The sequence below is a fragment of the Bufo bufo genome, chromosome 1, assembly GCF_905171765.1.
Source record: "Bufo bufo chromosome 1, aBufBuf1.1, whole genome shotgun sequence".
In the NCBI taxonomy this organism is placed as follows: domain Eukaryota; kingdom Metazoa; phylum Chordata; class Amphibia; order Anura; family Bufonidae; genus Bufo; species Bufo bufo.
In genome coordinates, this window is record NC_053389.1 from 840,607,823 (window position 1) to 840,633,136 (window position 25,314).

The following is a 25,314-nucleotide window of genomic DNA, read 5'->3' on the forward strand; positions in this document are numbered from 1 at the left end:
CATAGACAGTCAGTGATGTCTACAGACAGCTAAAACCAAAGGGTTTTGGATCGTAGATACTAATGCAGCGAGCCTAGGAGGGGGATTGGAGGATGGGAATGGTGGCTGTGGTCCTAAGAGGGGTAGGAGTACTCGTAGTTCAGTCCTCCCTCTGGCGCTCCCCGTGGCCATGCAGACCCGGATTTGAGAAAAACCTCCCAGGCTGTGAGCTGTGCGCTGCGATTGGCCAGCACTGCAGCCTAGGAGAAGGAGACGCCCACAGGACAAGGGAAGACACCGCCTACTATAACTTAAGGAGCAAAGGTACCGGAGGGCATAACGGGAGAACGGAGCGGCGCCCGGGGATAATAGTAAGTGCAGTGAGATCCCCGGGCGCCGCTCTACATGGCAGCATACTTAGTTCACATAGTTTTTACAAGTGAAAGGTCCGCTTTAAGCACTTTATGATCTCTCTGAGAGGTACAGTACAGACCAAAAGTTTGGACACACCTTCTTATTCAAAGAGTTTTCTTTATTTTCATGACTATGAAAATTGTAGATTCACACTGAAGGCATCAAAACTATGAATTAACACATGTGGAATTATATACATAACAAACAAGTGTGAAACAACTGAAAATATGTCATATTCTAGGTTCTTCAAAGTAGCCACCTTTTGCTTTGATTACTGCTTTGCACACTGTAACGGATCTCCTGACACCCCGACCGGGTAACTCCGTTGATAAATGCTCCCAGTGCCTCCCGAGGGCTCCAAGCACTCCGCTCGACACCGATACCACCACAGGAACCAGGAACAGGAACAGCTCTTACAAGAGCTAGGAGTAATAGCCAGGAGAGTATACACGTATAGCAATGGCCCATGAACAGGTAGGAACAAGAGTTAGGGACCACTCATGAGACAGCCTTGACGCGGTGAGTGGCTTACTATGCTTTGGCCAAAATATAAACCAATGTCTCATCCAGCATGGAGGGCAGAGTGCTGGATGTAGTGTGCGATCACATTTGCATTTTCCGTTTGTATATGTATTTCGCCATAGTGATCTGCACCTGCAGCAGGTTGTGCTGACCCAACCCCTTATTTTTTTCTTTGTAGTATATATTGGAGGCGTGGCGATCTCCTTGGAGTCATTGCACACCTGACCAGTTAATCTGTCCTTGAGGCTGGTTTTAAAGTCAGTATAAAACTGAGTCTGCTTGTATAGAACCTACCATTGGCCATCTGGCTCCAGGAGAAGTATATGGTAGGTTCAGCATGCATGTTGGTACTTGCATCCCTGGATCCGATGAAAGCTGTAATGGCACCGGACGGGGTTACAAGCAAAGTGTACTTGGCTTGCATGCTGACCTGCATTCCCTGGATTTTATGTGGCTGTCATGGCCCATGAACAGGTAGGAACAAGAGTTAGGGACCACTCATGAGACAGCCTTGACGCGGTGAGTGGCTTACTATGCTTTGGCCAAAATATAAACCAATGTCTCATCCAGCATGGAGGGCAGAGTGCTGGATGTAGTGTGCGATCACATTTGCATTTTCCGTTTGTATATGTATTTCGCCATAGTGATCTGCACCTGCAGCAGGTTGTGCTGACCCAACCCCTTATTTTTTTCTTTGTAGTATATATTGGAGGCGTGGCGATCTCCTTGGAGTCATTGCACACCTGACCAGTTAATCTGTCCTTGAGGCTGGTTTTAAAGTCAGTATAAAACTGAGTCTGCTTGTATAGAACCTACCATTGGCCATCTGGCTCCAGGAGAAGTATATGGTAGGTTCAGCATGCATGTTGGTACTTGCATCCCTGGATCCGATGAAAGCTGTAATGGCACCGGACGGGGTTACAAGCAAAGTGTACTTGGCTTGCATGCTGACCTGCATTCCCTGGATTTTATGTGGCTGTCATGGCCCATGAACAGGTAGGAACAAGAGTTAGGGACCACTCATGAGACAGCCTTGACGCGGTGAGTGGCTTACTATGCTTTGGCCAAAATATAAACCAATGTCTCATCCAGCATGGAGGGCAGAGTGCTGGATGTAGTGTGCGATCACATTTGCATTTTCCGTTTGTATATGTATTTCGCCATAGTGATCTGCACCTGCAGCAGGTTGTGCTGACCAAACCCCTTATTTTTTTCTTTGTAGTATATATTGGAGGCGTGGCGATCTCCTTGGAGTCATTGCACACCTGACCAGTTAATCTGTCCTTGAGGCTGGTTTTAAAGTCAGTATAAAACTGAGTCTGCTTGTATAGAACCTACCATTGGCCATCTGGCTCCAGGAGAAGTATATGGTAGGTTCAGCATGCATGTTGGTACTTGCATCCCTGGATCCGATGAAAGCTGTAATGGCACCGGACGGGGTTACAAGCAAAGTGTACTTGGCTTGCATGCTGACCTGCATTCCCTGGATTTTATGTGGCTGTCATGGCCCATGAACAGGTAGGAACAAGAGTTAGGGACCACTCATGAGACAGCCTTGACGCGGTGAGTGGCTTACTATGCTTTGGCCAAAATATAAACCAATGTCTCATCCAGCATGGAGGGCAGAGTGCTGGATGTAGTGTGCGATCACATTTGCATTTTCCGTTTGTATATGTATTTCGCCATAGTGATCTGCACCTGCAGCAGGTTGTGCTGACCCAACCCCTTATTTTTTTCTTTGTAGTATATATTGGAGGCGTGGCGATCTCCTTGGAGTCATTGCACACCTGACCAGTTAATCTGTCCTTGAGGCTGGTTTTAAAGTCAGTATAAAACTGAGTCTGCTTGTATAGAACCTACCATTGGCCATCTGGCTCCAGGAGAAGTATATGGTAGGTTCAGCATGCATGTTGGTACTTGCATCCCTGGATCCGATGAAAGCTGTAATGGCACCGGACGGGGTTACAAGCAAAGTGTACTTGGCTTGCATGCTGACCTGCATTCCCTGGATTTTATGTGGCTGTCATGGCCCATGAACAGGTAGGAACAAGAGTTAGGGACCACTCATGAGACAGCCTTGACGCGGTGAGTGGCTTACTATGCTTTGGCCAAAATATAAACCAATGTCTCATCCAGCATGGAGGGCAGAGTGCTGGATGTAGTGTGCGATCACATTTGCATTTTCCGTTTGTATATGTATTTCGCCATAGTGATCTGCACCTGCAGCAGGTTGTGCTGACCCAACCCCTTATTTTTTTCTTTGACGTATAGCAATTCCCACACACATGAGGCGAGGCTCTGTGTTGAGTGTAAAAACAGGAATACTTTATTGAGGGCTACCCGCCCGTATTTATGCAGGTCCCCATCTGGTGGACACGCCCCTAGGGGACCAGAATGAAGACTGTGACACAGGACAGATACGTAGCAACTCAGGATACACAGACACAACACATCCCCACAATGCATCATGGTTTCCTCCTCTCTGCCCTGGAGACACCTGAGGAGTAATCCAATTATCTCTCAGGGAAATCACCAATACACATGTGGGAACAACAGGACAGGAATCACCACCCAAACACACAATGTCACACCCCCACAGCAAACACAGACATTTAACATATCCCCAGATAGCTCAAGTCTGAGTGCATATCATTAGGTGAATAGCACTCAGAATACACAAATACAATAAAATTAGTTATCTGGGTACCATCACATAACATACAATACAATTACACAGACAGATGGTTCTGTCACACACCTCAAAACCCCACATGTCCCCATATGGCTTTGATCTGAGCGCTCAGATGCCACAAACACAGTCAAATCGCCATGGGGTTTAAGTTTTGCATGGGCTGATGAGAGGGCCCATAATCCTGGGGCAAGAGGCTGGCAACCAGGCCCCTCCAAAACCCAGTGGCGAGGTTGGTTTCGCCACACATCTCCCCCTCCCAGGGAAGACTAACCAGATACCCGACCTCATGCCCGTCGGTACCTGAGTTAGTCTGGCAGCCCACCCACAACCAAATACTGGACCTGTTGAATTTGGTAGCCTGTCTCTGTCCAGTGAGTCCACCAAGGTTATGTTGGTAGCTGGTACTTCCGGTCTCTGTGTTGCTCCCTGGCTTGGAGTGGAGGTTGCTTTGTGGGCAGGGATCAGCGGTACTCTGCCCTGGTGCCAGCGCTACCACGGAAGAAGCCTGGTTGGAGCCTGGTTGTTGGAGGGGGAGACCGACTGTCTCCCCTTTGGATACCCAGCTCTGCTGCTGGAGGGGGAGACCGACTGTCCCTACCCCCTGTGCTGTAAGTGCAGAGACCACGGTCCCATCTGCACTGTTGTGGGGCTTACTGTCTCCCGCTGGTGCATTAAGCTGCCGCTGGGGAGAGGGGGTAACGAGCTCCTCTCCCATACATACTTCCAGCCGCTGGGGAGGGCGACTGATCGCCTCCGCTCCCAATACAGTGTCCTGTTGCTGCGGAAAGGAGACTGGGCTCCCTATTCCCTGCTGGACACTCTGCCGCTGGGGGACAGGACCGACTGTCTCTGCCCCCTGTAACTCCGCCTGCCGCTGGGGAATGGAGACTGGGCTCCCAATTCCCAATAAATCACACGGCCGCTGGGGAAAGGAGACTGGGCTCTCTATTCCCTGCTGGACCCTCTGCTGCTGGGGGACAGGACCGACTGTCTCTGCCCCCTGTAACTCCGCCTGCCGCTGGGGAATGGAGACTGGGCTCCCAATTCCCAATAAATCACACGGCCGCTGGGGAATGGAGACTGGGCTCCCAATTCCCAATAAATCACACGGCCGCTTGTGAATGGAGACTGGGCTCCCAATTCCCTGTAAATCACCCAGCCGCTGGGGAATGGAGACTGGGCTCCCAATTCCCTGCAATTCACACTGCCAATAGGGAGAGGGGGTAACAAGCTCCTCTCCCATACATACTTCCAGCCTCTGGGGAGGGAGACCGACTGTTTCCGCTCCCAATACAGTGTCCTGTTGCTGGGGAAAGGAGACTGGGCTCTTTGTTCCCTGTATGACACTCTGCCGCTGGGGGACAGGACTGACTGTCTCTGCCCCCTGTAACTCCGCCTGCCGCTGGGGAATGGAGACTGGGCTCCCAATTCCCTGCAGGACCGGTGGAGAGACCTGGGTCCCATCTCCACCGGCCACCTGGGGTTCTTCCCTGTAAACATACACAATATCCTCCCAGCTGAAGGGCTCTGGACCTGGGTCTGATACTCTGCTCTCCTGCTGAGCCTTCTCACTGGAGTGGAACAGCTGTTGGTAGCCCTGTTCCAGCTCCATCTCCCGGGTCACCAGGTGGACCAGGTCCTGTTCAATCTCATGAGTGTCGTCCCAGTCATACCTGCTCTCCCTCCATTCCAAGAGATCACGGAACCGGGCTTGTGTAGGGCTCCCAAACTCCAGCTCTGAAAAAGTCTCCCATAATAAGCCAGGACCATCAAACTCCTCTCCCTCCGGCTTGTCATGCTCAGCTGTCATGGGTAGGTACTGTGCCCCATACCACCAGATCGCCTGGTAGGCATCTTCCAGCCATAGCTCCTGCCATGCTAGGAGTTCCAATTCCTTTACCCATTCCTCCCGGGGCTGCTCTCCCAGGAAGGGCAGCCGCAGGGCTACTCGCTTCTGCAACCGCTGGTCTTCCGTGGGGAGTCTCTCGTCCCGCATATACTCCACAATACCCACTACCTGGTACCAGATGCCTTTGCGGACTGCATCTCGGTCATCCATGACACCCTCATTGTACTCCACTGCTGTTTCCATTCTGGTGCTGTCAGGGTCGCTGTACTGGGACATGCGTTGCACTCAAATTGTAAAATCCATGGAATGGTGTCTCTTGTAGCTGTCCTTCTGGCTGTGGGAACGATCCCGCCGCTTGCCACCAATGTAAAGGATCTCCTAGCACCCTGACCGGGTACCTTCGTTGATAAATGCTCCCAGTGCCTCCCGAGGACTCCAAGCACTCCGCTCGACACCGATACCACCACAGGAACCAGGAACAGCTCATACAAGAGCTAGGAGTAATAGCCAGGAGAGTATACAAGTATAGCAATCCCCACACACATGAGACGAGGCTCTATGTTGAGTGTAAACACAGGAACTCTTTATTGAGGGCTACCTGCCCGTATTTATGCAGGTCCCCATCTGGTGTACACGCCCCTAGGGGATCAGATGGAAGACTGTGACACAGGACAGATACGTAGCACTCAGGATACACAGACACAACACATCCCCACAATGCATCATGGTTTCCTCCTCTCTGCCCTGGAGACACCCGAGGAGTAATTCAATTATCTCTAAGGACAAAGGGAAATCACCAATACACAAGTGCGGACAACAGGACAGGAATCACCACCCAAACACACAATGTCACACCCTCACAGCAAACACAGACATTTAACATATTCCCAGATAGCTCAAGTCTGAGTGCATATCATTAGGTGAATAGCACTCAGAATACACAAATACAATAAAATTAGCTATCTGGGTACCATCACATAACATACAATACAATTACACAGATAGATGGTTCTGTCACACACCTCAAAACCCCACATGTCCCCAGATAGCTTGGATCTGAGCGCTCAGATGCCACAAACAGTCAAATCGCCATGGGGTTTAAGTTTTGCATGGGCTGATGAGAGGGCCCATAATCCTGGGGCAAGAGGCTGGCAACCAGGCCCCTCCAAAACCCAGTGGCGAGGTTATTTTCGCCACACACACTCTTGGCATTCTCTTGATGAGCTTCAAGAGGTAGTCCCCTGAAATGGTCTTCACTTCACAGGTGTGCCCTGTCAGGTTTAATAAGTGGGATTTCTTGCCTTATAAATGGGGTTGGGACCATTAGTTGCATTGAGGAGAAGTCAGGTGGATACACAGCTGATAGTCCTACTGAATAGACTGTTAGAATTTGTATTATGGCAAGAAAAAAGCAGCTAAGTAAAGAAAAACGAGTGGCCATCATTACTTTAAGAAATGAAGGTCAGTCAGTCAGCCGAAAAATTGGGAAAACTTTGAAAGTAAGGGCTAGTTGACCATGAATGAGAGTTATGGGGTGCTGCGTTAGATGACCTGGCCTCCACAGTCAGCGGACCTGAACCCAATCGAGATGGTTTGGGGTGAGCTGGACCGCAGAGTGAAGGCAAAAGGGCCAACAAGTGCTAAGCATCTCTGGGAACTCCTTCAAGACTGTTGGAAGACTATTTCAGGGGACTACCTCTTGAAGCTCATCAAGAGAATGCCAAGAGTGTGCAAAGCAGTAATCAAAGCAAAAGGTGGCTACTTTGAAGAACCTAGAATATGACATATTTTCAGTTTCTTCACACTTGTTTGTTATGTATATAATTCCACATGTGTTAATTCATAGTTTTGATGCCTTCATAGTCATGAAAATAAAGAAAACTCTTTGAATGAGAAGGTGTGTCCAAACTTTTGGTCTGTACTGTATATCTGAGGTCTAACTAATAGTTCTGCTTGCTCAACTTGGTTTGCAGTTTGCTCTATACAATTGCTTATGATCTAGTAGGAGCAGTTCGCAGTTTGTATGCAATTTTCAATTTGTTTGGTGGAACTGTAAATAAACTTATAACTAGTTCAGAATACAGTTCTAATCACTACATTAACAATAGGAACATTATACCTATTTTGGCCTCTTGCTTCCATAAAACACAGCTCTTAGTGGAGTGAATGTCTGTTCAGCTCCTCTTCTCTGGTGTAATGATTCCAGCTAGAGGAATTTCCCACACAGGCGGAGTGTTAGATTGGCTTGGATTGGCCAAGACTCCTGCTGTGTGTAAGAAGCTGGCTGTGATTGGTCTAGACTCCTGCCCAGCAACAACAGATTAACACTATGCTTTCTGTTGTTTCTGCTGTGTCACTGAGCTTACCTTACATTACAAAATGAATCTTAAAGGCATATTATCTTTTTCTGCTTCTGTGAACACAATATATAACAGTTATATGACATCCAAACATGAAGTCACTGTAAATAACTCTGCTTTTGTCTTTAACACACAAACATAGGAACTGTAATAAGGTTATTGGCAGGTCCAGCTGTATACACATATAAGCTATACTACAACCTAGGACAGGTCTAGCTGTATACACATATAAGCTATGTTAGCAGCCTAGGACAGGTCTAGCTGTATACACATATAAGCTATATTAGCAACCTAGGGCAGGTCTTAGCTGGCCAGCTACATCATCCTGCTACTCATATATTAAACGTATTATTTATATATATATAAATAAAACTCACCCAGCTCGTCCACTTCTCTGATTTTGCTTCCGATGGTGTATAGAGGACCTTACAGAAATGATCATGTGGTATATCACAACATTGCACTTGACAACAGTCACGCGACCTACTTGATACGGCATCATACCACATCACTGATCATCATTGGAGGAATTGGCTTCAGTGACGCAATAAGCTCCATGCCCCCCTCCTTCCGGCAGCCCATTTAAACCGTCCTTTTGGAGCCATATATCTCTACCACTTTACTCTGGACACCATACTGCAGCGCGCTCCTCATCACACCTTGTCAGCGATATATCCGGAAACGGTGCTGTTTGAGGGATCCTGTCTCCAATCATGGGACGTGCAGGTATCACTGATAGAGTTGAGCGAACACCTGGATGTTCGGGTTCGAGAAGTTCGGCCGAACTTCCCGGAAATGTTCGGGTTCGGGATCCGAACCCGAACCCCATTGAAGTCAATGGGGACCCGAACTTTTGGGCACTAAAAAGGCTGTAAAACAGCCCAGGAAAGAGCCAGAGGGCTGCAAAAGGCAGCAACATGTAGGTAAATCCCCTGCAAACAAATGTGGATAGGGAAATGAATTAAAATAAAAATAAAAAAAATAAAAATGACCCAATATCAATTGGACAGAGGTCCCATAGCAGAGAATCTGGCTTCACGTCAGCAGAGAATCAGTCTCTTCATGCCATAGCAAAGAATCTGGCTTCATGTCAGCAGAGAATCAGTCTCTTCATGCCATAGCAGAGAATCTGGCTTCATGTCACCCACCACTGGAACAGGCCACTGTCACATATTTAGGCCCCGGCACCCAGACAGAGGAGAGAGGTCCCGTAACAGAGAATCTGGCTTCATGTCAGCACAGAATCAGTCTTCATGTCATAGCAGAGAATCAGGCTTCACGTTACCCACCACTGGAACAGGCCACTGTCACACATTTAGGCCTAGGCACCCAGGCAGAGGAGAGAGGTCCCGTAACACAGAATCTGGCCTTATGTCAGCACAGAATCTGTCTTCATGTCATAGCAGAGAATCAGGCTTCACGTCACCCACCACTGGAACAGGCCACTGTCACACATTTAGGCCCAGGCACCCAGGCAGAGGAGAGAGGTCCCGTAACAGAGAATCTGGCCTTATGTCAGCACAGAATCTGTCTTCATGTCATAGCAGAGAATCAGGCTTCACGTCACCCACCACTGGAACAGGCCACTGTCACACATTTAGGCCCCGGCACCCAGGCAGAGGAGAGAGGTCCCGTAACAGAGAATCTGGCCTTATGTCAGCACAGAATCTGTCTTCATGTCATAGCAGAGAATCAGGCTTCACGTCACCCACCACTGGAACAGGCCACTGTCACACATTTAGGCCCAGGCACCCAGGCAGAGGAGAGAGGTCCCGTAACAGAGAATCTGGCCTTATGTCAGCAGAGAATCTGTCTTCATGTCATAGCAGAGAATCAGGCTTCATGTCACCCACAACTGGAACAGGCCACTGTCACACATTTAGGCCCAGGCAGAGGAGAGAGGTCCCATAACACAGAATCTGGCCTTATGTCAGCGCAGAATCAGTCTTCATGTCATAGCAGAGAATCAGGCTTCTTGTCACCCACCACTGGAACAGGCCACTGTCACATATTTAGGCCCCGGCACCCAGGCAGAGGAGAGAGGTCCCGTAACAGAGAATCTGGCTTCATGTCAGCACAGAATCAGTCTTCATGTCATAGCAGAGAATCAGGCTTCACGTCACCCACCACTGGAACAGGCCACTGTCACACATTTAGGCCCAGGCACCCAGGCAGAGGAGAGAGGTCCCGTAACAGAGAATCTGGCCTTATGTCAGCACAGAATCTGTCTTCATGTCATAGCAGAGAATCAGGCTTCACGTCACCCACCACTGGAACAGGCCACTGTCACACATTTAGGCCCAGGCACCCAGGCAGAGTAGAGAGGTCCCGTAACAGAGAATCTGGCCTTATGTCAGCAGAGAATCTGTCTTCATGTCATAGCAGAGAATCAGGCTTCACGTCACCCACCACTGGAACAGGCCACTGTCACACATTTAGGCCCCGGCACCCAGGCAGAGGAGAGAGGTCCCGTAACAGAGAATCTGGCCTTATGTCAGCACAGAATCTGTTTTCATGTCATAGCAGAGAATCAGGCTTCACGTCACCCACCACTGGAACAGGCCACTGTCACACATTTAGGCCCAGGCACCCAGGCAGAGGAGAGAGGTCCCGTAACAGAGAATCTGGCCTTATGTCAGCAGAGAATCTGTCTTCATGTCATAGCAGAGAATCAGGCTTCATGTCACCCACCACTGGAACAGGCCACTGTCACACATTTAGGCCCAGGCAGAGGAGAGAGGTCCCGTAACAGAGAATCTGGCCTTATGTCAGCGCAGAATCAGTCTTCATGTCATAGCAGAGAATCAGGCTTCTTGTCACCCACCACTGGAACAGGCCACTGTCACATATTTAGGCCCCGGCACCCAGGCAGAGGAGAGAGGTCCCGTAACAGAGAATCAGGCTTCATGTCAGCGCAGAATCAGGCTTCATGTCATAGCAGAGAATCAGGCTTCATGTCACCCACCACTGGAACAGGCCACTGTCACACATTTAGGCCCAGGCACCCAGGCAGAGCTGAGAGGTCCCGTAACAGAGAATCTGGCTTCATGTCAGCACAGAATCTGTCTTCATGTCATAGCAGAGAATCAGGCTTCACGTCACCCACCACTGGAACAGGCCACTGTCACACATTTAGGCCCCGGCACCCAGACAGAGGAGAGGTTCATTCAACTTTGGGTTGCCCCGCAATATAATGGTAAAATGAAATTAAAAATAGTATTGAATGAGGAAGTGCCCTGGAGTAGAATAATATATGGTAAAGGGGAGGTAGTTAATATCTAATCTGCACAAGGGATAGACAGGTCCTGTGGGATCCATGCCTGGTTCATTTTTATGAACGTCAGCTTGTCCACATTGGCTGTAGACAGGCGGCTGCGTTTGTCTGTAATGACGCCCCCTGCCGTGCTGAATACACGTTCAGACAAAACGCTGGCCGCCGGGCAGGCCAGCACCTCCAAGGCATAAAAGGCTAGCTCTGGCCACGTGGACAATTTGGAGACCCAGAAGTTGAATGGGGCCGAACCATCAGTCAGTACGTGGAGGGGTGTGCACAGGTACTGTTCCACCATGTTAGTGAAATGTTGCCTCCTGATAACACGTTCCGTATCAGGTGGTGGTGCAGTTAGCTGTGGCGTGGTGACAAAACTTTTCCACATCTCTGCCATGCTAACCCTGCCCTCAGAGGAGCTGGCCGTGACACAGCTGCGTTGGCGACCTCTTGCTCCTCCTCTGCCTTCGCCTTGGGCTTCCACTTGTTCCCCTGTGACATTTGGGAATGCTCTCAGTAGCGCGTCTACCAACGTGCGCTTGTACTCGCGCATCTTCCTATCACGCTCCAGTGTAGGAAGTAAGGTGGGCACATTGTCTTTGTACCGGGGATCCAGCAGGGTGGCAACCCAGTAGTCCTCACACGTTAAAATGTGGGCAACTCTGCTGTCGTTGCGCAGGCACTGCAGCATGTAGTCGCTCATGTGTGCCAGGCTGCCCAGAGGTAAGGACAAGCTGTCCTCTGTGGGAGGCGTATCGTCATCGTCCTGTGTTTCCCCCCAGCCACGCACCAGTGATGGGCCCGAGCTGCATGGGTGCCACCCCGCTGTGAACATGCTTCATCCTCATCCTCCTCCACCTCCTCCTCGTCCTCCTCGTCCTCCAGTAGTGGGCCCTGTCTGGCCACATTTGTACCTGGCCTCTGGTGTTGCAAAAAACCTCCCTCTGAGTCACTTCGAAGAGACTGGCCTGAAAGTGCTAAAAATGAGCCCTCTTCCTCCTCCTCCTCCTGGGCCACCTCCTCTTCCATCATCGCCCTAAGTGTTTTCTCAAGGAGACATAGAAGTGGTATTGTAACGCTGATAACGGCGTCATCGCCACTGGCCATGTTGGTGGAGTACTCGAAACAGCGCAACAGGGCACACAGGTCTCGCATGGAGGACCAGTCATTGGTGGTGAAGTGGGTCTGATCCGCAGTGCGACTGACCCGTGCGTGCTGCAGCTGAAACTCCACTATGGCCTGCTGCTGCTCGCACAGTCTGTCCAGCATATGCAAGGTGGAGTTCCACCTGGTGGGCACGTCGCATATGAGGCGGTGAGCGGGAAGGCCGAAGTTGCGCTGTAGCGCAGACAGGCGAGCAGCGGCAGGGTGTGAACGCCGGAAGCGCGAACAGACGGCCCGCACTTTATGCAGCAGCTCTGACATGTCGGGGTAGTTGCGAATGAACTTCTGCACCACCAAATTCAGCACATGCGCCAGGCAAGGGATGTGCGTCAAACCGGCTAGTCCCAGAGCTGCAACGAGATTTCGCCCATTATCGCACACCACCAGGCCGGGCTTGAGGCTCACCGGCAGCAACCACTCGTCGGTCTGTTGTTCTATACCCCCCCACAACTCCTGTGCGGTGTGGGGCCTGTCCCCCAAACATATGAGTTTCAGAATGGCCTGCTGACGTTTACCCCGGGCTGTGCTGAAGTTGGTGGTGAAGGTGTGTGGCTGACTGGATGAGCAGGTGGAAGAAGAGGAGGAGGAAGCTGAGTAGGAGGAGGAGGAGACAGGAGGCAAAGAATGTTGCCCTGCGATCCTTGGTGGCGGAAGGACGTGCGCCAAACAGCTCTCCGCCTGGGGCCCAGCCGCCACTACATTTACCCAGTGTGCAGTTAGGGAGATATAGCGTCCCTGGCCGTGCTTACTGGTCCACGTATCTGTGGTTAGGTGGACCTTGCCACAGATGGCGTTGCGCAGTGCACACTTGATTTTATCGGACACTTGTTTGTGCAGGGAAGGCACGGCTCTCTTGGAGAAGTAGTGCCGGCTGGGAACAACATACTGTGGGACAGCAAGCGACATGAGCTGTTTGAAGCTGTGTGTGTCCACCAGCCTGAATGACAGCATTTCATAGGCCAGTAGTTTAGAAATGCTGGCATTCAGGGCCAGGGATCGAGGGTGGCTAGGTGGGAATTTACGCTTTCTCTCAAATGTTTGTGAGATGGAGAGCTGAACGCTGCCGTGTGACATGGTTGAGATGCTTGGTGACGCAGGTGGTGGTGTTGGTGGTACATCCCATGTTTGCTGGGCGACAGGTGCCAACGTTCCTCCAGAGGCGGAGGAAGAGGCCGAGGCGGCGGCAGCAGCAGAAGAGGCCGAGGCGGCAGCAGCAGAAGAGGTAGCAGGGGGAGCCTGAGTGACTTCCTTGTTTTTAAGGTGTTTACTCCACTGCAGTTCATGCTTTGCATGCAGGTGCCTGGTCATGCAGGTTGTGCTAAGGTTCAGAACGTTAATGCCTCGCTTCAGGCTCTGATGGCACAGCGTGCAAACCACTCGGGTCTTGTCGTCAGCACATTGTTTGAAGAAGTGCCATGCCAGGGAACTCCTTGAAGCTGCCTTTGGGGTGCTCGGTCCCAGATGGCGGCGGTCAGTAGCAGGCGGAGTCTCTTGGCGGCGGGTGTTCTGATTTTGCCCACTGCTCCCTCTTTTGCTACACTGTTGGCTCGGTCTCACCACTGCCTCTTCCTCCGAACTGTGAAAGTCAGTGGCACGACCTTCATTCCATGTGGGGTCTAGGACCTCATCGTCCCCTGAATCATCTTCCACCCAGTCTTGATCCCTGACCTCCTGTTCAGTCTGCACACTGCAGAAAGACGCAGCAGTTGGCACCTGTGTTTCGTCATCATCAGAGACGTGCTGAGGTGGTATTCCCATGTCCTCATCATCAGGAAACATAAGTGGTTGTGCGTTAGTGCATTCTATCTCTTCCACCGCTGGTGAAGAGCTAGGTGGATGCCCTTGGGAAACCCTGGCAGCAGAGTCTTCAAACAGCATAAGAGACTGCTGCATAACTTGAGGCTTAGACAGTTTCCCTGATATGCATGGGGGTGATGTGACAGACTGATGGGCTTGGTTTTCATGCGCCATCTGTGCGCTTAATGCAGAAGACTGGGTGGGAGATAATGTGAACGTGCTGGATCCACTGTCGGCCACCCAATTGACTAATGCCTGTACCTGCTCAGGCCTTACCATCCTTAGAACGGCATTCGGCCCCACAAAATATCCCTGTAAATTCTTGCGGCTACTGGGACCTGAGGTAGTTGGTACACTGGGACGTGTGGCTGTGGCAGAACGGCCACGTCCTCTCCCAGCACCAGAGGGTCCACTAACACCACCACGACCATGTCCACGTCCGTGTCCCTTACTACATGTTTTCCTCATTGTTACCGTTCACCACAATAAGAAAAATATTATTCGGGCCAATGTATTGAATTCAAATTCAGGCCTTTTTTTACAGACACCTAACACTATCTGGCTATCTATTTAGGTACCGTATTACACTAATACAGGCACAGCAGTAATGACAGATTTAGCTGAATATAAATTTGAGGCCTATTTTTTAGGCGCTGGATGACAGGTATACGTTTACGGACAGAATTAGACTTGGATCTGCACTGTAGCGTGTGTGTGAAGTTCTTGAGAATTACCCTATCGGCACCTTGAATCTAATATACCCTTTTAGGGATAGATTTAAAGTAGGCCTGATACAGCAGAAACCACTAATTTTGAGAATTGCAAATTTGGGAATAGTTTTTCAACCCAGAACAAAAACTGTGCTTTGATGGTCACTAAAAATAACTTGACCAGCTAAAACAGTAATGACAGATTTGGATTAATATAAATGTGAGGACTATTTTTTAGGCGATGGGTGACAGGCTCAGCTTGCCCCTGATGTAGTATATGGCCAAAAAATAACCACACTATTGATGGTTAAATGCACTTGGTGATAGCTTGTGCTGGCGCACAAGCAAGCCACAAAATGGCCGCCGATCACCCCAGAAAAAAGTGACTGAAAAACGCTCTGGGCAGCCTAAAAACAGTGAGCAATTCAATATCAGCACTTCAATGATCCACAGCTGTAGATCGATCACTGACTTAAGTCTTTTGGAGGAGTTAATCTGCCTAATCTCGCCCTAACGTCGCAGCAGCAACCTCTCCCTACGCTTGTATCAGCAGAGTGACGTGCAGCGCTACGTGACCCAAGCTTATATAGAGGCTGGGTCACATGCTGCACTGGCCAATCACAGCCATGCCAATAGTAGGCAAGGCTGTGACGGCCTCTTGGGGCAAGTAGTATGACGCTTGTTGATTGGCTGCTTTTCAGCCTGTGGCGAAACCAACCTCGCCACTGGGTTTTGGAGAGGCTTGTTTATCAGCCTCTTGCCTCAGGATTATGGCCCATACTAACTTTTAAACCCCTGAACCGATTCAAGTGAATTTTGGATAGGTTTGTCCCCAAGTTATACTGTTTAAATTGATGTAAGTTATATGTATGGCCAATGTAAACTCACAAAGTTGTAACAATTTATAATAAGTGTAGCTTGGGAGGAAATGCTGGGTGTGTTTCTATTGTGCCATTGTCCCATTGTGTGTTTAAATGGTGATGTCTGTCCTGTTATATCCACATGTGTATTGGCGATTTCTCTTTGTCCTGAGAGATAATTGGATTACGCCTCGGGTGTCTCCAGGGCAGAGAGGAGGAAACCATGATGCATTGTGGGGATGTATTGTCTCTGTGTATCCTACAGTGCTGCATATCTGTCCTATGTCACAGTCTTCATTCTGGTCCCCTAGGGGCGTGTACACCAGATGGGCTTGGTTGTTTTACACCTCCCTGTGTCACGAGGGTATCAAGAGCCACGTCTGACTCCGTTATACCCGGGGTCAGGAAGTCGCAGCGGGTGGCTGCGCGCTCTATATCGAAAGATCACGTTGTTTCTTTGTGATTGTTTTCTGTGTTTGCCTTGCTATCCTTTTTGTCTCTCTCAGGGATCCGTAGCTTCTCCTCCTCAGCTGTTTCTTGTCTGCCACTCCCTACCTCCTTATATTCTCCCCTCACACTTCTCTAGTTGCCAGTTATAGAGCTTCCTGCCTGGACATCTATACTGACCCACTGGAGTGGTTATCCTGGTTGTCGTTCCTGAGAGCTACCCTCCGGATCCCTGTTGGGCTTATTGTTGTCTCCTGTCGTCACCCACCTGGGATTATATGTTGAGTCTGTATTGTCTGTCCTCCCCTTGGTGTTTTCCTTTAGAGCTAGTGGTGCGGACTAGTGTTCCCATCGCCCTGTTCACTATCTAGGGCTCAGCTTAGGGAAAGCCAGGGCTTTAGGCACGTGATCGGCGTACGGGTGAGGAACCCGTCTAGGGACGTCAGGGCAGCCAGGTGCCAGCCGCTAGGTGAGTCAGGGGTCACCATCTTCCCTCTCACTTGGGCAGGGCCTTCCTCGTTCCCTCCCTCTGTGTCACGTATGTGATAGCCACGCCGACCGTGATATTATAACTGGCCCTTACTTTTTGAGAAAAAAAAAAATAAATAAAAATTTTTAATTTTTTGTTTGTTGTTTTTTTTTCCCTCTCTCTACTTAGAATCCAATATGGATCCTATTGATGCCTTGGCAGAACAGCTTCAAGGCCTGTCTTTGGAGGTGGCAGGATTGAAGGCGTCTGTTCTCCAACAACAGCAGCAAATGCAGCAGACCGCACCCCCAGCGGTTGCTACGGGTAACCAGGTTGTCACTGAACCCAAGGTTGCTCTTCCCGACAGATTTTCTGGGGGAAGGGACAAATTTGCGACGTTCCGTGAGGCCTGCAAATTATATTTTAAGTTGCGCCCTTACTCCTCAGGTCATGAAGAACAGCGGGTAGGGATTGTCATTTCCCTGCTTCAGGGGGATCCGCAATCCTGGGCGTTCTCGTTACCCTGACCGAGTCGCCCTGGCTGAGTCGAAGTTACGGAGACTCCTACAGGGAGATCGGTCAGCAGAGGAATATTGCTCAGAGTTCCGTAGGTGGGCTACGGATACTCAGTGGAACGACCCGGCTCTCAGGAGTCAGTTCTGCTCTGGGTTATCTGAAAGGGTTAAGGATGCTCTGGCGCTGTATGAGACCCCCCTTTCCCTGGATGCTGTTATGTCCCTCTCTATCAGAATAGATAGACGTCTTAGGGAGAAATCGAAAATTCCGGAGCAATTGGTTACCTCTCCCAAGCAACAGTCAGCCTGTACTGACTTAGATGAGCCTATGCAGCTAGGCGGAACTTCTCGTCAGGTCCGTCCTCCTGAGGTTCGCCGCAGGGGGGGGGCTTGTTTTTTCTGTGGGGGGAGGGGTCATTTCATTAATGTCTGTCCCTCCTTTCTCAAAAACAAAAGACAGTCGGAAAACTACTAACCCCGGGCTGTGCGGAGGATGTCAGCCGGGGGGTATACGTTTCCTCCATACGAACATCTCAATTTGTGTTACCAGCGGTCATTGTTTTTGGTGTTAAGACGGAGTCTATTTCTGTTTTTCTAGACAGTGGAGCAGGGGTAAACTTGATAGATGCCCATTTTGCCCGCACTATGGGTTTGTCTCTCTGTACGCTGCAGAGACCTATTCCCGTATTCGCTATAGATTCTGCTCCTCTGTCTCAGAGAAACCTCACCCACATTGTTCGTAATTTACACCTTCGGGTAGGGGACCACCATAATGAGTGTCTTGCATGTTACGTTCTGGAGGGCCTTCCCTCTCCTGTGGTATTGGGTCTTCCCTGGTTGGTAGCGCACAATCCAGTGGTGGATTGGCAGGCCAGGGAGATATTGGAGTGGAGTGAGCATTGCAGAGAGAATTACCTAAATAACAATTGCTTAGTCGCCTCCATAGCTTCCCTACCTACATTTATTTCGGACTTTGAGGACGTTTTTTCTGAAAAGGGTTGTCAGAAGTTACCACCTCATCGTCCTTATGATTGCCCGGTTAACCTGATTCCCGGGGCAAAATTACCCAAGACCAGGTTATATAATCTTTCGGGTCCGGAGAGACAAGCCATGAAAGATTATATCTCCGAAAGTCTGGCTAAGGGACACATCAGACCCTCTTCTTCACCCGTGGCTGCAGGGTTTTTCTTTGTTAAAAAGAAAGATGGGGGCCTGCGTCCTTGCCTAGATTTCCGTGAGCTAAACCAGATAACCATCCGAGACCCATACCCTCTTCCTCTCATTCCTGACCTTTTTAATCAGATTGCGGGTGCTAGGTGGTTCTCCAAACTTGATCTTAGGGGGGCCTACAATCTGATTCGTATCAGGGAAGGGGATGAGTGGAAGACAGCGTTTAACACCCCTGAGGGGCATTATGAAAATCTAGTTATGCCTTTCGGTCTGACCAATGCTCCTGCTGTCTTCCAACATTTCGTTAATGATATTTTTAGTCATCTCATCGGCAGGTTTGTAGTCATATACCTAGATGATATCTTAATTTATTCGGCTGATCTGAAAACACATGAGGTGCATGTCAGGCAAGTACTGCAGGTCCTACGGACGAATAAATTATATGCGAAAATTGAAAAATGTGTCTTCGCTGTTCAGGAATTACAGTTCCTGGGATATCTATTATCTGCTTCAGGTTTCCGTATGGATCCTGGGAAGGTCCAGGCAATTTTAGATTGGGATCTTCCTGAGAACCTTAAAGCCCTACAACGGTTTTTGGGTTTCGCTAATTTCTATAGAAAGTTCATTAAAAATTATTCTGTGATCGTTAAACCCCTTACCGATATGACTAGGAAGGGGACGGATTTTTCCAAATGGTCTGACGCCGCTAAAGATGCATTTTCCTCTCTAAAGGAGAGGTTTACCTCGGCACCTGTTCTAATTCAACCTGATGTCTCCCAGCCTTTTATTGTCGAGGTAGATGCGTCAGAGGTGGGAGTGGGAGCTGTATTGTCTCAGGGTCCGTCTCCTGGCAAATGGCGTCCTTGCGCTTTCTTTTCCAAAAAATTATCTTCTGCGGAGAAGAATTATGATATTGGAAATAGGGAATTGTTGGCGATTAAACTGGCGCTTGAAGAGTGGCGTCACTTCTTAGAGGGAGCAATCCACCCCGTCACGGTGATTACGGATCACAAGAACCTTCTGTACCTAGAATCGGCTAAGCGCCTCACCCCTAGACAAGCTAGGTGGTCGCTATTCTTTACCAGATTTAACTTTGTAATCACCTATCGTCCTGGGGCAAAAAATACCAAGGCAGACGCATTATCTCGTAGTTTCCCTGGAGGGGGTAATGTTTGTGATCCGGTACCTATTTTACAAAGAGGAGTGGTTGTCTCTGCTGTACACTCTGTTCTAGAGGGAAAGGTGTTAGAGGCCCAGGGGGACGCCCCGGCCTCTTGCCCCTCAGAGAAATTGTTTGTACCGTTAAACCTGCGTCTTGAATTATTAAAAGAACATCATAATTTGGCACTTGCTGGACCCCCGGGTAGTAAAGCAACCTTGGAGCTTTTATCTCGTCGTTTTTGGTGGCCAAGGTTGCGTCAGGATGTAATGGATTTCGTGTCTACTTGTTCTACTTGTGCATGCGCGAAAGTCTCTCATACACGTCCAGCAGGGTCTTTATTGCCACTTTTCATCCCCAATAGGCCATGGACACATCTGTCAATGGATTTCATCACTGACTTACCGTTGTCGGCGGGTAAAACTGTTATCTTGGTAGTAGTAGACAGGTTTAGCAAAATGGTACACTTTATTGCGCTACCCGCACTTCCTAATGCTAAAACTCTCGCTCAGGTGTTTATCAGTGAAATCGTGAATCTTCACGGGGTCCCTTCCGATGTGGTTTCGGATCGGGGAACCCAGTTTATTTCTAAGTTTTGGAAAGCTTTTTGTTCCCGTTTGGGGGTTCACTTGTCCTTTTCCTCAGCTTTCCATCCTCAGTCGAATGGACAGACTGAGCGTACCAACCAAAACCTAGAAACATATTTAAGGTGTTTTGTGTCTGAAAACCAAGAGTTGTGGTCATCATATTTACCGTTAGCTGAGTTTGCCATAAATAATCATTATCAGGAGTCCACTGGCAAGTCACCATTCCTTGGTGCATACGGTTTTCATCCCCAATTTTGTACTTTCAAAGAGGGGGGGTCTTCTGGGGTTCCCGAAGAGGAAAGGTTTTCTTCATCTCTTTCATCGGTATGGCAGAAGGTGCAAGTTAACTTGAAAAAGATGAGTGGTAAATATAAATGCATGGCCGATAAGAAACGGTCGCCAGGTCCGGACCTAGGAGTGAATGACTATGTGTGGTTGTCTACTAGGAATATTAAGTTGAAGGTTCCTTCTTGGAAACTGGGTCCTAGGTTCATTGGTCCCTATAAAATAGTAGCCGTCATTAACCCTGTGGCTTTTCGCCTGGAGCTACCTCAGACTTTTAAGATCCATAACGTCTTCCATAAATCGTTACTCAAGAAGTATGTTCCACCTCTAGAACCATCGCCGCTGCCACCTCCTCCTGTCATTGTGGCTGGTAATCTGGAGTTTCAAATAGCCAGAATTGTTGATTCTCGTCGGGTCCGCCGCTCTCTTCAGTATCTGGTGCATTGGAGGGGTTACGGTCCCGAGGAAAGAATGTGGGTTCCAGCGTCAGAGGTAAACGCCAACAGGTTAATTCAGACTTTCCATGCCTCTTATCCGGAGAGACCTGGTCCTGAGTGTCCGGAGGCCCCTCGTGAAAGGGGGGGTACTGTCACGAGGGTATCAAGAGCCACGTCTGACTCCGTTATACCCGGGGTCAGGAAGTCGCAGCGGGTGGCTGCGCGCTCTATATCTAAAGATCACGTTGTTTCTTAGTGATTGTTTTCTGTGTTTGCCTTGCTATCCTTTTTGTCTCTCTCAGGGATCCGTAGCTTCTCCTCCTCAGCTGTTTCTTGTCTGCCACTCCCTACCTCCTTATATTCTCCCCTCACACTTCTCTAGTTGCCAGTTATAGAGCTTCCTGCCTGGACATCTATACTGACCCACTGGAGTGGTTATCCTGGTTGTCGTTCCTGAGAGCTACCCTCCGGATCCCTGTTGGGCTTATTGTTGTCTCCTGTCGTCACCCACCTGGGAATATATGTTGAGTCCGTGTTGTCTGATTTCCCTTAGAGTTAGTGGTGCGGACTAGTGTTCCCATCGCCCTGTTCACTACCTAGGGCTCAGCTCAGGGAAAGCCAGGGCTTTAGGCACGTGATCGGCGTACGGGTGAGGAACCCGTCTAGGGACGTCAGGGCAGCCAGGTGCCAGCCGCCAGGTGAGTCAGGGGTCACCATCTTCCCTCTCACTTGGGCAGGGCTTCCTCGTTCCCTCCCTCTGTGTCACGTATGTGATAGCCACGCCGACCGTGATACCCTGTGGGCGGACCTGTAATTGCAACAACTGTAATAAAAAACAGGCTGGGTGTGCCAGCACCTCAGACCACTGCTTGACCCTCAACACGGAGCCTTGTCTCGTTATTGGGGGGATCCGCTGTATGCTGTTACAGACTGATTGCCAGGAGTGTAAGCTGATTCCTGTTCGTCTGCTAGCAGCTATTCGTGAGGTTCCAGTTTGGAGTGCTACTTTGTATCCAGTTCGGGACATTGGTGTTCTGCAGTAGCTTTGCCTGTCTCTCAGAAAGGGGCACATCGCCTAAACGGATTTTAACCCCTTGTCTGCTGAAACGGTCTGTTACATTGGTGGCAGTGGCGGGATCGTTCCTACAGCCAAAAGGACAGCTACAGGAGACACCATTTCTTTGGATTTTACAACTTAAGGGCAACTCATGTCTCAGTACAGCGACCCTAAAAGCACCAGGATGGAACCAGCAGTGGAGTACAGATACTCTGTGGAGGAATTTGACCGTATGATGTGGTTGCGGCTGAACTTCTTCGTACCCAATCCAGCTGAGAAATACGTGAAGTTCGTGAGGAGTCTAGTGTTCAAGACCCTACTATACCGGGCAGAAGGTGATGGTCAGCTGCCACGTTGGGTGGACCTCCATCGGAAGTTACAGTTGCGGGACAGAGGGAGCTCAGTCTCCTCTCCCCAGCGACAGAGTGTCCAGCAGGGAATTGGGAGCCCAGTCTCCATTCCCCAGCGGCAGTGTGAATTGCAGGGAATTGGGAGCCCAGTCTCCATTCCCCAGCGGCAGTGTGAAGTGCAGGGAGAGGAGAGCAGCGTCCTCCCTCCCCAGCGGCAGGCTGAGTTACAGGGGGCAGAGGTAGTTGTTCCTGCCCCCCAGCAGCAGAGTGATATGCCGGGAAGGCAGTGTGAAGTGCAGGGAGAGGAGAGCAGCGTCCTCCCTCCCCAGCGGCAGGCTGAGTTACAGGGGGCAGAGGTAGTTGTTCCTGCCCCCCAGCAGCAGAGTGATATGCCGGGAAGGCAGTGTGAAATGCAGGGAGAGGAGAGCAGCGTCCTCCCTCCCCAGCGGCAGGCTGAGTTACAGGGGGCAGAGGTAGTTGTTCCTGCCCCCCAGCAGCAGAGTGATTTTTTGGGAATTGGGAGCCCAGTCTCCATTCCCCAGCGGCAGAGTGTCCAGCAGGGAATAGAGAGCCCAGTCTCCTTTCCCCAGCAGCAGGACACTGTATTGGGAGCGGAGACGGTCGGTCGCCCTCCCCAGCGGCTGGAAGTATGTATGGGAGAGGAGCTTGTTACCCCCTCTCCCCAGTGGCAGCTTAACTGTCACGGATGGTGTACAGGAAACAAGACAAAACCATATAAACAATGTCTCTCTGGATCCACAACTAAGGAACAAAGGGAGACCCCTGCAATAGACCTGCCGCTCTCCCTTACTGCTCAGCCTATGCGAACACCCCAAAGGTGGATGGGCGCATATCCACGTTCCTCGGCTATCTATTACCTGAAGACCCTACAATAGTGAGGGGACACGACCACCGGCTCCCTACACTGACACGGAGGGAGTCAGGGTCACCTGGATCCAGAAAAGAGATAATCATAAATACATAAACAGCACTTAACTTGCAGGCGACTGGGAACTGGGAACTGGGAACAGCATGCACACACACTCCAGGAAGTTGTATCAGCCGCACACTACTGCATTATGGGGAGGAATTTAAAGGGTAGCAATCAGTCAGACTGCATGACAGCTGAGATAGACTAACGAGATGAGAAACTAAACCAAAACAAAGAAATTCAAGGAGGAGGATCTGAAAAGCTCCTATGAGCGCTTCTCAGCTGTCTGGCTGTGACAGTACCCCTCCCTCTAGGAGTGGACTCCGGACACTCAGAGCCCACCTTATCAGGATGGGACCTATGGAAAGCCCTGATGAGACGAGAGGCCTTAATGTCCGTCACTGGGACCCACATCCTCTCCTCAGGACCATAACCCTCCCAATGAACGAGGTACTGGAGGGAACCGCGGACAAGACGAGAATCCACAATCCTAGAGACCTGAAATTCAAGATTTCCATCAACCATAATCGGAGGAGGAGGCAAAGGCGAGGGTACAATAGGTTGAACATAAGGTTTTAATAAGGACTTATGAAAAACATTATGGATCTTCCAAGTCTGAGGAAGATCAAGACGGTAGGCAACAGGATTGATGACAGACAGGATCTTGTAAGGCCCAATAAACCTAGGACCCAACTTCCAGGAAGGAACCTTCAATTTGATATTCTTGGTAGACAACCACACCAGATCACCAACATTCAGGTCCGGACCAGGCACACGTCTCTTATCCGCCACACGCTTATATCTCTCACTCATGCTCTTTAGATTATCCTGAATCTTTTGCCAAATAGATGACAAAGACGAGGAGAATCTGTCCTCATCAGGCAAACCAGAAGAGCCCTCTCCCGAGAAAGTCCCAAACTGCGGATGAAACCCATATGCACCAAAAAATGGTGACTTATCAGAGGACTCCTGACGACGGTTATTTAAAGCAAACTCAGCAAGGGACAAAAAAGAACACCAATCCTCCTGATTCTCCGCCACAAAACAGCGCAGATATGTCTCCAGATTCTGATTGACGCGCTCTGTCTGGCCATTCGACTGCGGATGGAAAGCAGAAGAGAATGACAACCGAACCCCCAAGCGAGAACAGAAAGCCTTCCAGAATCTGGAAACAAACTGCGTGCCCCTATCAGAGACTATGTCTGAAGTAATCCCATGCAATTTGACAATGTGGTCAATAAATGCCTGCGCCAGCGTCTTAGCATTGGGCAAACCAGAAAAAGGGATAAAATGCACCATTTTGCTAAAACGGTCCACCACCACCAGAATCACAGACTTTCCCGAGGAACGAGGCAAGTCCGTTATGAAGTCCATGGACAGATGTGTCCAAGGACGGGAAGGAATGGGCAAAGGAAGGAGAGGACCTGATGGCCGTGAATGAGGGACCTTGGCACGAGCGCAAGTCTCGCAAGCTGCCACAAAACCCTCAACCGACTTACGAAGCGCAGGCCACCAGAATCTCCGAGCAATGAGATCCAGTGTGGCTCTTGCCCCCGGGTGCCCAGCAAGGACCGTATCGTGGTGTTCTTTAAAAATCTTGTGTCTCAAAGCGAGAGGCACAAACAACCTCCCAGGAGGACAAAGATCAGGAGCTTCTGACTGGGCTGCCTGCACCTCTGCCTCCAATTCAGGAAAAAGAGCAGAGACCACCACACCTTCAGCCAAAATGGGACCCGGGTCTTCAAAATTCCCACCTCCCGGAAAACAACGTGACAGGGCATCTGCCTTCACATTCTTAACCCCAGGGCGGAACGTAACAACAAAATTAAACCTTGAAAAGAACAAAGACCATCTGGCCTGTCTCGGGTCCAGACGCTTGGCTGACTCCAAGTAGGCCAGATTTTTATGGTCAGTAAACACGGTAATAGGGTGTCTGGCTCCCTCTAGCCAATGGCGCCATTCCTCAAAAGCCAACTTGAATGCCAACAATTCCCTATCTCCCACATCATAATTTCTCTCTGCGGAGGAGAGTTTCTTCGAGAAAAAGGCACACGGTTGCCATTTGGCAGGAGAGGAACCCTGAGACAAGACCGCACCCACCCCTACCTCAGAAGCATCAACCTCAACTATGAAGGGTAACGAAATATCAGGTTGTACTAGGATGGGAGCGGAAGCAAAACTCTCCTTGATATTAGAAAAGGCCTTACGCGCCTCTACCGACCAGGAAGAAAAATCTCCCCTCTTTCTGGTCATATCAGTGAGTGGTTTAACAACAGAGGAATAATTCAAAAT

General features: G+C 49.8%; 1 protein-coding gene across 1 annotated transcript in view; it reads left to right on the plus strand.

Moving 5' to 3' along the window:
- The window catches only part of LOC120986719 (asialoglycoprotein receptor 1-like), a 108,430-nt gene that overhangs the window by 58,736 nt on the left and 24,380 nt on the right, over positions 1 to 25,314 (plus strand). The gene's annotated exons all lie outside the window — the stretch shown is intronic.